Genomic DNA, 8642 nt, shown 5'->3' with positions numbered 1-8642 from the left:
AATACTACTAGCGCCATCTCTTTTTTTTCCAACGCACTATAAATAGCCAAACAGCAACCCATAAGGCGGGTTGTTGTGCTCGGGTAGGAGGTTCCAAGCTCCGCCCACAGATGGTATGGGGTGCATAATAAATGGCATATCATTGGTAGATATTCTTTGTTGACATTCACACAACAGCCAATCACAGGAAGGGATCAGCTAAAGGCTCCATCCACTTAATAAATCATCTTTATTCAGCACACCATCCTTGCTTATGACATTCTGCTTCAACTTTAATCTACCTTAAAAGTGAAATGTTAAGTATTTATAAGTATTAATATAGTGATAATTAAATACTGCAGGATGTAACGGGTGTTACAGAAACATGGGCTGGCTACCTAACTTGTGACGTCATCAGTGGGAGTTGCCTCACGTAAATAATATCGGGGATACAATGCCTCCGCCCTCTTATTGGTCTACATTATTCAGTTAGACGGAAATTTCTGTCTTGTATAAAACAGAAATTGTTGTTCTTTTGTACAACAACAAGGTTATTGAGCAACAGGACGTATTTCTTATTTTGCATTTTATTCATATAAGCGTTGGCATTCCCCGCAACAGCCAATCACAGGAAGGGATCAGCTATAGGTGCCATCCACTTAGTAAATCATCTTAGTTCAGCCCACCAGTCCTGCTTATGGAATTCTGCATTAGCTTTAATTTACCCAAGAAAGTGAAGTGTTAATTATTTAAAGTGTTAATAAAGTGATAATTAAATATGGCAGGATATAACAGATGTTATATAAAAATGGGCTGCATGGCTACCTAACTTGTGACGTCATTATTGGGGGTTGCCTTGACACAAATAATGATACGCTGCTCTGCCCTCTTATTCCAGTAAATTATTCAGTTAGATGGAGATTTCTGTCGGGTGCAAAACAGAAATTGTTGTTCTTTTTCACAACAACCTTGTTGCTGTGCACAAGGACCTATTTCTTAGTTTAAATTTTATTCATAAAAGAGTGTTGGTATTCCCCGCAACAGCCAATCACAGGAAGGTATTTCTGGAAGCTCGGCCTCCTTATGGACTCAGCACATCGCTCTAGCTCATGGCTCTGTTTCATTTCTTGTATATACAAACTATGACTTTTTTCGATTACTGTTATAATTAATAATATGAGATATAAAAGTTTTTACACAAAATGGCTAAATTCTGCCATTAAATGGACTTTGTGTGGTATACATACAAACATACACCAATTTATTACCATTCATCCATTATTAATTTCAAAGGTAATGTATACTGTCTAGTTTTTTCCTCTCGCCATTACTTGGTGCAATACTTGAAAGTTGTCTATTTATTTATCGATCTATCTATTATCTTGTATTTATATTTACAAGTTTCTGTGCTTGGAAGAAAACTCTGCATTGAATTGAGACTAATTTATTAAATAATATTATTTAGTAATAATTAATATTCACAATTATTATTAATTACAATTATTTAAAGCTTAGTTACTTTCATGTAACTCGCAATCGTACATTCTTAACATTAATAACCCAAATTAGCACATCTTGCTTTTAAATTAGCCCAAGAAAGTAGCAAGTAGCGAAATTAAACATTTGGGAGCGCGGGGCTCTCAAAAGTAGCCCAATTCGCTATTTGTAGCCCAATCTGGTTGTTGTTGTTAAAGATTCAGCTACTCAGGACGAAGTGTCCATGTAGCACGGGCTATGGTGAGCCCGTAATTGAGTTTGGTTATACATGATAACCTTTTTCCTGTGATATTTGGGTCCCAATCTGGCAACACTGCACTGTTAAAACCTTCACCACACCGTTAATACCTTCACTACACCACCAGCACACCAGTATGGTGGCAGAAGACACCCGAGAGAGAGAGAGAGAGAGAGAGAGAGAGAGAGAGAGAGAGAGAGAGAGAGAGAGAGAGAGAGAGAGAGAGAGAGAGAGAGAGAGAGAGAGAGAGAGAGAGAGAGAGAGAGAGAGACACACACACACACACACACACACACACACACACACACACACACACACACACACACACACACACACACACACACACACACACGCACGCACTATTAGCCGCAGTCACAAGTGCTTGCAAGACGGAGGAGGACCCTTGCTGCTTAGTATATAAGGACTGACAGGTCAGGTTACGGCCGCCTGTACCATTGTGTGTGTTGTTAAGATTGCTCGTCTGTACTCGTACAAGCCCTGTGATATCATCTAGACATAGCGGAGGGCGCAGTGCAGCTCGTACGACCCGCCAGTTGGTGGGATTGTAGCGAATGGCTCATGTTATGAGGAGGGAACCGGCATTATTGCTGCTATTTAGGTCTGGTTTGTTTACCGATCTGTGGGGGTTAGATGAGTGTTGCCCCGAGTGTGTGTTTAATCACCTAGTTGTCCTTGCGGGGGTTGAGCGCTGGCTCTTTGGTCCCGCCTCTCAACCGTCAGTCAACTGGTGTACAGATTCCTGAGCCTACTAGGCTCTATCATATCTGCTTTTGAAACTGTGTATGGAGTCAGCTTCCACCACATCACTACTTGATGCATTCCATTTATTAATTACTCTGACACTGACAAAATTGTTTTTAATGTCTCTGTGGCTCATCTGGGTACTCAGTTTCCACCTGTGTCCCCTTGTGCGTGTTCCACCCGTGCTAAAGAGTCTGTCTTTGTCCACCCTGTCAATTCCCCTGATAAGTTTGTAGGTGGTTATCTACAAATATAGATTTGTGTGTGTGTGTGTGTGTGAAAAAATAGTTAGTAGTTAGTAACAGTTGATTGACAGTTGAGAGGCGGGCCAAAAGAGCAGAGCTCAACCCCCGAAAGCACTAATAGGTGAATACACACACATATATGAGTCGCTGGTAGCTGAGTGGACAGAGCACGGGACTCGTAATCCCGTGGCCCGGGTTCGATTCCCGGCGCCGGCAAGAAACAATGTGCAGAGATTATTTCACCCTGATGCCAGTAAATTGGTACCTGGGAGTTAGACAGCTGTTACGGGCGGCTTCCTTGGGGGGTGGGCGTGTGTGAAAAAAGAAGTTAGTAGTTAGTAACAGTTGATTGATTGACAGTTGAGAGGCGGGCCGAAAGAGCAGAGCTCAACCCCGGCAAACACAACTAGGTGAATACAACTAGGTGAATACACTCTCTCTCTCTCATCCTGTCTATTCTTCCTATCTTTCCTTTGTTCTCCCTTCCCACCCGTTCATTTTCCTGGTTCCTCTCCTACCTCCTCTTTTTCATCTTCAGTTTCCCACCGCTGTCTCATTCTTCCTCTTTTCTTTCCTCACTCGTTCGCTTTCTCCCCCCTTCGCCACACTCTCTCTCTTATCCCTCTCTCCTCTACCCGAGCTTCCACTTCTCCAATCTATCTCCGTGTTTCCCCCTCTTTCCCGGGATCTTCTTTCTGCTCGGTCTCTTTCCCTACCTCACAGGCCTCTGCTCCCTCCCCTAGAAATATCTCCCTTTTTCCCCTTGCATCTCCCTTGGAATTTCTCCCTACGCCATGTATTTCCCCCCTTCCTATCTCCCTGCACCATCTGCTTCTTCCCTAGGAATTTCCCTCTTTCTCCGTCTGCCTCGATCCTCCTCCCTAGGAATTTCTCCCTTTCTCCGTGCATGGCGCGGTTCTCTCCCTGCTCGGTGGTCACGTCGCCGGCCGAGCAGACAGAGGCAGACTGTTCGCCCGGTACACATCTCAACGGGGCGGGGGCAAGAGAGCGCCAAGCCGCCTCACTGACAAGGCTGCCTTACAGTCGGCCGACTTGCGATCAGAAATTTAATCCCCGTCCGTCTATGTTTTCTCAATTACTAATTTGCTCGCCTCTCTCTCTCTAACCCTCCCTCCCTCCCACCCCACATCACCCATCCCTCGATACTCGCTAACTACCCAACTACCCAACCGCCTGATTTCCAGTCTGACTGATTAGCTCGATTCACCAGCCAGATTCGGGTTCGTTTATTTTGATTAGTTTTGGCTTTATTTGTTCAGGAGCGACGCCTGGTGGGTAATGGGGGAAAATATGCCGTGGGCAGCAAGGTGGTAGTGAAGCGAGCGAGTGGGCGAGGCCCTGTTGTATATGGGGCAGGTGGGGGGCAGGTGGGGGGGCAGGTGGGGGAAGGGGTGTGGAACTAGCCCACCTCCACCGACGACCTTAAGATAAAAAGGGGAGCAGACAGGGATCTGGGGCCAGATTCACGAAAGCACTTACGCAAACACGCAAATTACGCAAATTTATTAAACAGTTTACAAGCATGAAAACTTGCCATTCAACTGTTGTAGTTGTTATAAACAGCCTCCTGGTGCTTCGGAGCTCATTAACTGTTTAATAATTTATTTATTTATTTATTTATGCATATACAAGAATGTACATAAGGAATGTGAGGATACAAATATGATAATTACAGTCTTGTAAAGCCACTAGCACGCGGAGCGTTTCGGGCAAAATAATTGTAAACAAAGCCGCCAAAGATTGAGAAAAGATGTACAGGTTCGTAGGTGTTTGCGTAAGTGCTTTCGTGAATCTGGCCCCTGGTCAATACCTGAAAGCTACACTATCTTAAGGTTATCCTGAGATAATTTCGGAGCATAGCGTCCCCGCGGCCCGGTCCTCGACCAGGCCTCGTTACACCCCCCCGCCCAGGAAGCAGCTCGTAGCAGCTGTCTAACTCCCAGGTACCTATTTACCACTACAAAGCCCTAGACAAGCAGAAAACAGAGGGAGGGGGACAGTCGCTGAAATTATGAGACGTGTGAAAATCTTCACCAATCAGGGGAAATAATCACGTTTCAGAGGATTCCCCCGTTGTTACAATCTGTGGGAATGAACGAGCAGATGTGTCAAGATTGGCGAGGATGCTGCAGGACTCTTGAGAGAGTCAGTGCTTCATCAACAAGTCTCTTCTACTTACCATTCAGAGGAGTCGGCATGCAACAGCACCGATACAAGGTAAAAGAAATATGACGACCATCTCAGTGAATCTGTGCGTTGAATCTGTACCTCAGTGAATCTGTGCTTTGAATCTGTACCTCAGTGAATCTGTGCTTTGAATCTGTACCTCAGTGAATCTGTGCTTTGAATCTGTACCTCAGTGAATCTGTACATTGCGTAAAATGTAGCTTCAGCTGAAAATAAACACGACTGAACACATTTTGAACACAAAATACACATTCGCCCGTCCTTTCTAGCTTTCCCCAACGTCAAGAAACTGACGTACTAAGGTGCCCCTCTCCTTCTCCTAACCTGCCAGAGAACCCATGACAGTTAAGCAAGTCCCAGGTGTGTCTGGGTACAAGTGACAGGATGAACAACCCAGCGGGTTTTCTTCCTATTGGGGAGTGTTGTACATGCTGCTATGGCGGTGTGTCCACTCACAGGATGAGTGGCGCTGCCCAATACTGTCACTATGGCGGTGTGTCCACTCACAGGATGAGTGGCGCTGCCCTATACTGTCACTATGACGGTGTGTCCACTCACAGCATGAGTGGCGCTGCCCAATACTGTCACTATGACGGTGTGTCCACTCACAGGATGAGTGACGCTGCCCAATACTGTCACCGTGACGGGATGTTCACTCACAAGGATGAGTGACGCTACTCAATACTGTCACCGTGACGGTATGTTCACTCACAGGATGAGTGACGTTGGCCAGTACCGTCGCTGTGGCGGCAAATTTGTCCTTAAATGTGCCGCAAATTTCAGGAAAATTTCGTGAGTTATGAAAGACGGGCTGACTCTAACACGATAGATGTGTCAGTAGATGTGATAGATAGATATCTATCTAAGCTAAGCTTGCTCTCTTTACCACGACGCTGTTGAATTTGTAACAAAATCATGCATATGTAATTTTAACATATATGGATGCCCATGTATAAATATGTATATATATGTGTGAGAGCACACATACACACTCTTATGTTTATGTATATGCCTGCATGTGTAGATATTTTGATCATATAGAAGTTTTTTTCTGGTCTGCATCATCATTTAGGAATTATGTATTGTGGGTCTTGGTTGCCATAGAGTAGAGTTGCCATGGAGTAGAGTTGCCATGGAGTTAGAGTTGGAGTGGTTGCTCCTGGGCCCCAGTCTGTGGGAGCGGAGCGTCTCATCTTGGAGTAATCTTTCTAGTAGTGGGTCTTCTAACATTTCCACGGTGTTCGACCATTCTGTTGGCCCCTGTTCGACCATCCTGTTGGCTCCTGTTAGACCATTCTGTTAGCCCCTGTTCGACCATCCTGTTGGCTCCTGTTAGACCATCCTGTTGGCCCCTGTTCGACCATCCTGTTGGCTCCTGTTAAACCATCCTGTTGGCCCCTGTTCGACCATCCTGTTGGCCTCTGTTCGACCATCCTGTTGGCCTCTGTTCGACCATCCTGTTGGCCCCTGTTCGACCATCCTGTTGGCTCCTGTTAAACCATCCTGTTGGCCCATGTTCGACCATCCTGTTGGCCCCTGTTCGACCATCCTGTTGGCCTCTGTTCGACCATCCTGTTGGCCCCTGTTCGACCATCCTGTTGGCCTCTGTTCGACCATCCTGTTGGCCCCTGTTCGACCATCCTGTTGGCCTCTGTTCGACCATCCTGTTGGCCCCTGTTCGACCATCCTGTTGGTCTCCTGTTGAGGTCTGTTGTCCGGTGGTTGTGTGTTCAGTGATTCCTGAAGCTTATGGGTGTTTTGCGGCTTTCCTTACATGCCTTATTTTGTTGTTGTTTAAGATTCGCTACTTGGAACAAAAAGTTCAAAGTAGCACGGGCTATGGCGAGCCCGTAGTCTGAACCTTGTTTTATGGTTCAGTTTGTTCATGTTTGTGGTGGCTGTGGAGATTCAGGCGGACATGGACCTTTCTTTGTATATATATATATATATATATATATATATATATATATATATATATATATATATATATATATACTTTCATAACCAATAAGTGATACATTCTTGCAAAGTCATTTAATACGTACAGCGTCTAATTGTACTTTCGTGGATGACGCAATATTTTCTCACAATGCCTCCAGCTTGATCAACCAGGCTGTGACTCCTACGTCAGGCTGCGAGCAGCCGCGTCCAACAGCCTGGTTGATCAGTCCGGCAACCAGGAGGCCTGGTCGACGACCGGGCCGCGGGGACGCTAAGCCCCGGAAGCACCTCCAGGTAACCTCAAGGTAGCTCTCTTTTGGGCTTCCGTTATTTTATCATTAATGAGAATGCTGAGTCCAACAGCCTTCCTGCATTCTTTCTGTTGAATGATGCGCTTGTCTCTGGCTTCTTTCAAGCAGTTTTAGTTTAGTTCATTTATTATGCACCCCATACCCATCCCGTGGGCGGTAGTGGAAAGGGCTACAGAGGCACATAATGGCATGTATATTATTTGGGACTTTTGGTTATTTGGTAACATTCTCACATTTTGTACAAAATTGTTTATGAATTCTATTGTCACCGAGTTTTATTGGCGTGATTAACGAGCGATGGAAGTAATGTCGTCCTCATATTTTATGCCTTTTTCTATTTTTTGGAAAACAGGTGAGATATGAGCATGATACAAAAAAAATAGTTGTGGACAGGTAGATTCCTTGTGGCACTAAGATCTCCTGTCCCCATACAGCTGTCAGTTCGGATCTTAGCTTTTCCGTTTTCTTACACAGCTGCATGGTTGAGCAGTGACTCTAATGTAAGTCCCCGTTGTGATATCTTGTGTCACACACCGATATCATGCCGGTGTTATCGCTACAATTGTATACAGCGTATTCCTCAATCTTGTAATTTTTCTTTGATTGCTGTAGATGTATTTCCTCTACGGTGTAGATTCTTTCTGACCTCATATATCTCTTTCCCCACCTTCATTACCTTGCTCTTGTTGGGGGTCAAACTCGAACAGCCATCTGCCTGTCTACTCGTGGAGTTTACCAAGGTCTTCCTACAGTTTCCCGCAATGCTCGGTGTTAACATTCCTCATGAACACAACACCAAAGGTCCAAACATTTAGGGAGACCCCACACTAACAACATCCCACCAATTCGACACCTCTCTGACTGTGACCCTTTGTTTTACGTCCGTCAGGTGCTCCCCTAACTCAGTTCAGTGTCTTCTCAATCATCACATTTTATCTCATCTGTCACAAGTGACAGCATAAAATATATATTTTTTGAAAATCTAAGATAATGTAGTGTACCGGCCTGGCCGTCATCTTCCTGACGAAGTTTGGGGTATTTGGTGGTACCAACGAGGCAGGGATGGGAGGGGGGGGGGGTACCGGGGGGTAGTCAGGGGGGGGGGGGATATGGAAGAGGTAGGATGGGGGGGGGGTAGGTACCTGGGGGATGGGAGGGGGAGGTACCTGGAGGGGCAACAGGTTGTTCTCAAAGCTGGACTAGAGAGAAAGGGAGCGAGGGAGACGAAACAAAAGCGAATGGCAGCACCCAGGAGGTCAACAAAGGGCGTGGCACCCTACTGAGGTCAGCGGAGAAGGGTTGGCATCCAAAGAGGTCAGCAGGGTGGACGTGGCATCCGAGGGAAGTCAGGAGAGAGGGCGTGGCGCCTAAGGAAATCAGGAGAGAGGGCGTGGCACCTAAGGAAATCAGGGGAGAGGGCGTGGCGCCTAAGGAAATCAGGGGAGAGGGCGTGGCGCCTAA

General features: G+C 45.8%; 1 non-coding gene across 1 annotated transcript; it reads left to right on the top strand.

The window, feature by feature from the left end:
- Nucleotides 1–2865: 2865 nt before the first annotated feature.
- TRNAT-CGU (transfer RNA threonine (anticodon CGU)) lies at nucleotides 2866–2939 on the top strand. The gene has a single exon. It is a non-coding gene; the product is annotated as a tRNA-Thr (tRNA).
- The last annotated feature ends 5703 nt before the right edge of the window (nucleotides 2940–8642 follow it).

This window comes from Procambarus clarkii, chromosome 41 (assembly GCF_040958095.1).
Source record: "Procambarus clarkii isolate CNS0578487 chromosome 41, FALCON_Pclarkii_2.0, whole genome shotgun sequence".
Classification (NCBI taxonomy): Eukaryota; Metazoa; Arthropoda; class Malacostraca; order Decapoda; family Cambaridae; genus Procambarus; species Procambarus clarkii.
Note: the sequence above shows the minus strand (reverse complement) of the source record. Positions and strands in the feature narration are given on the sequence as shown.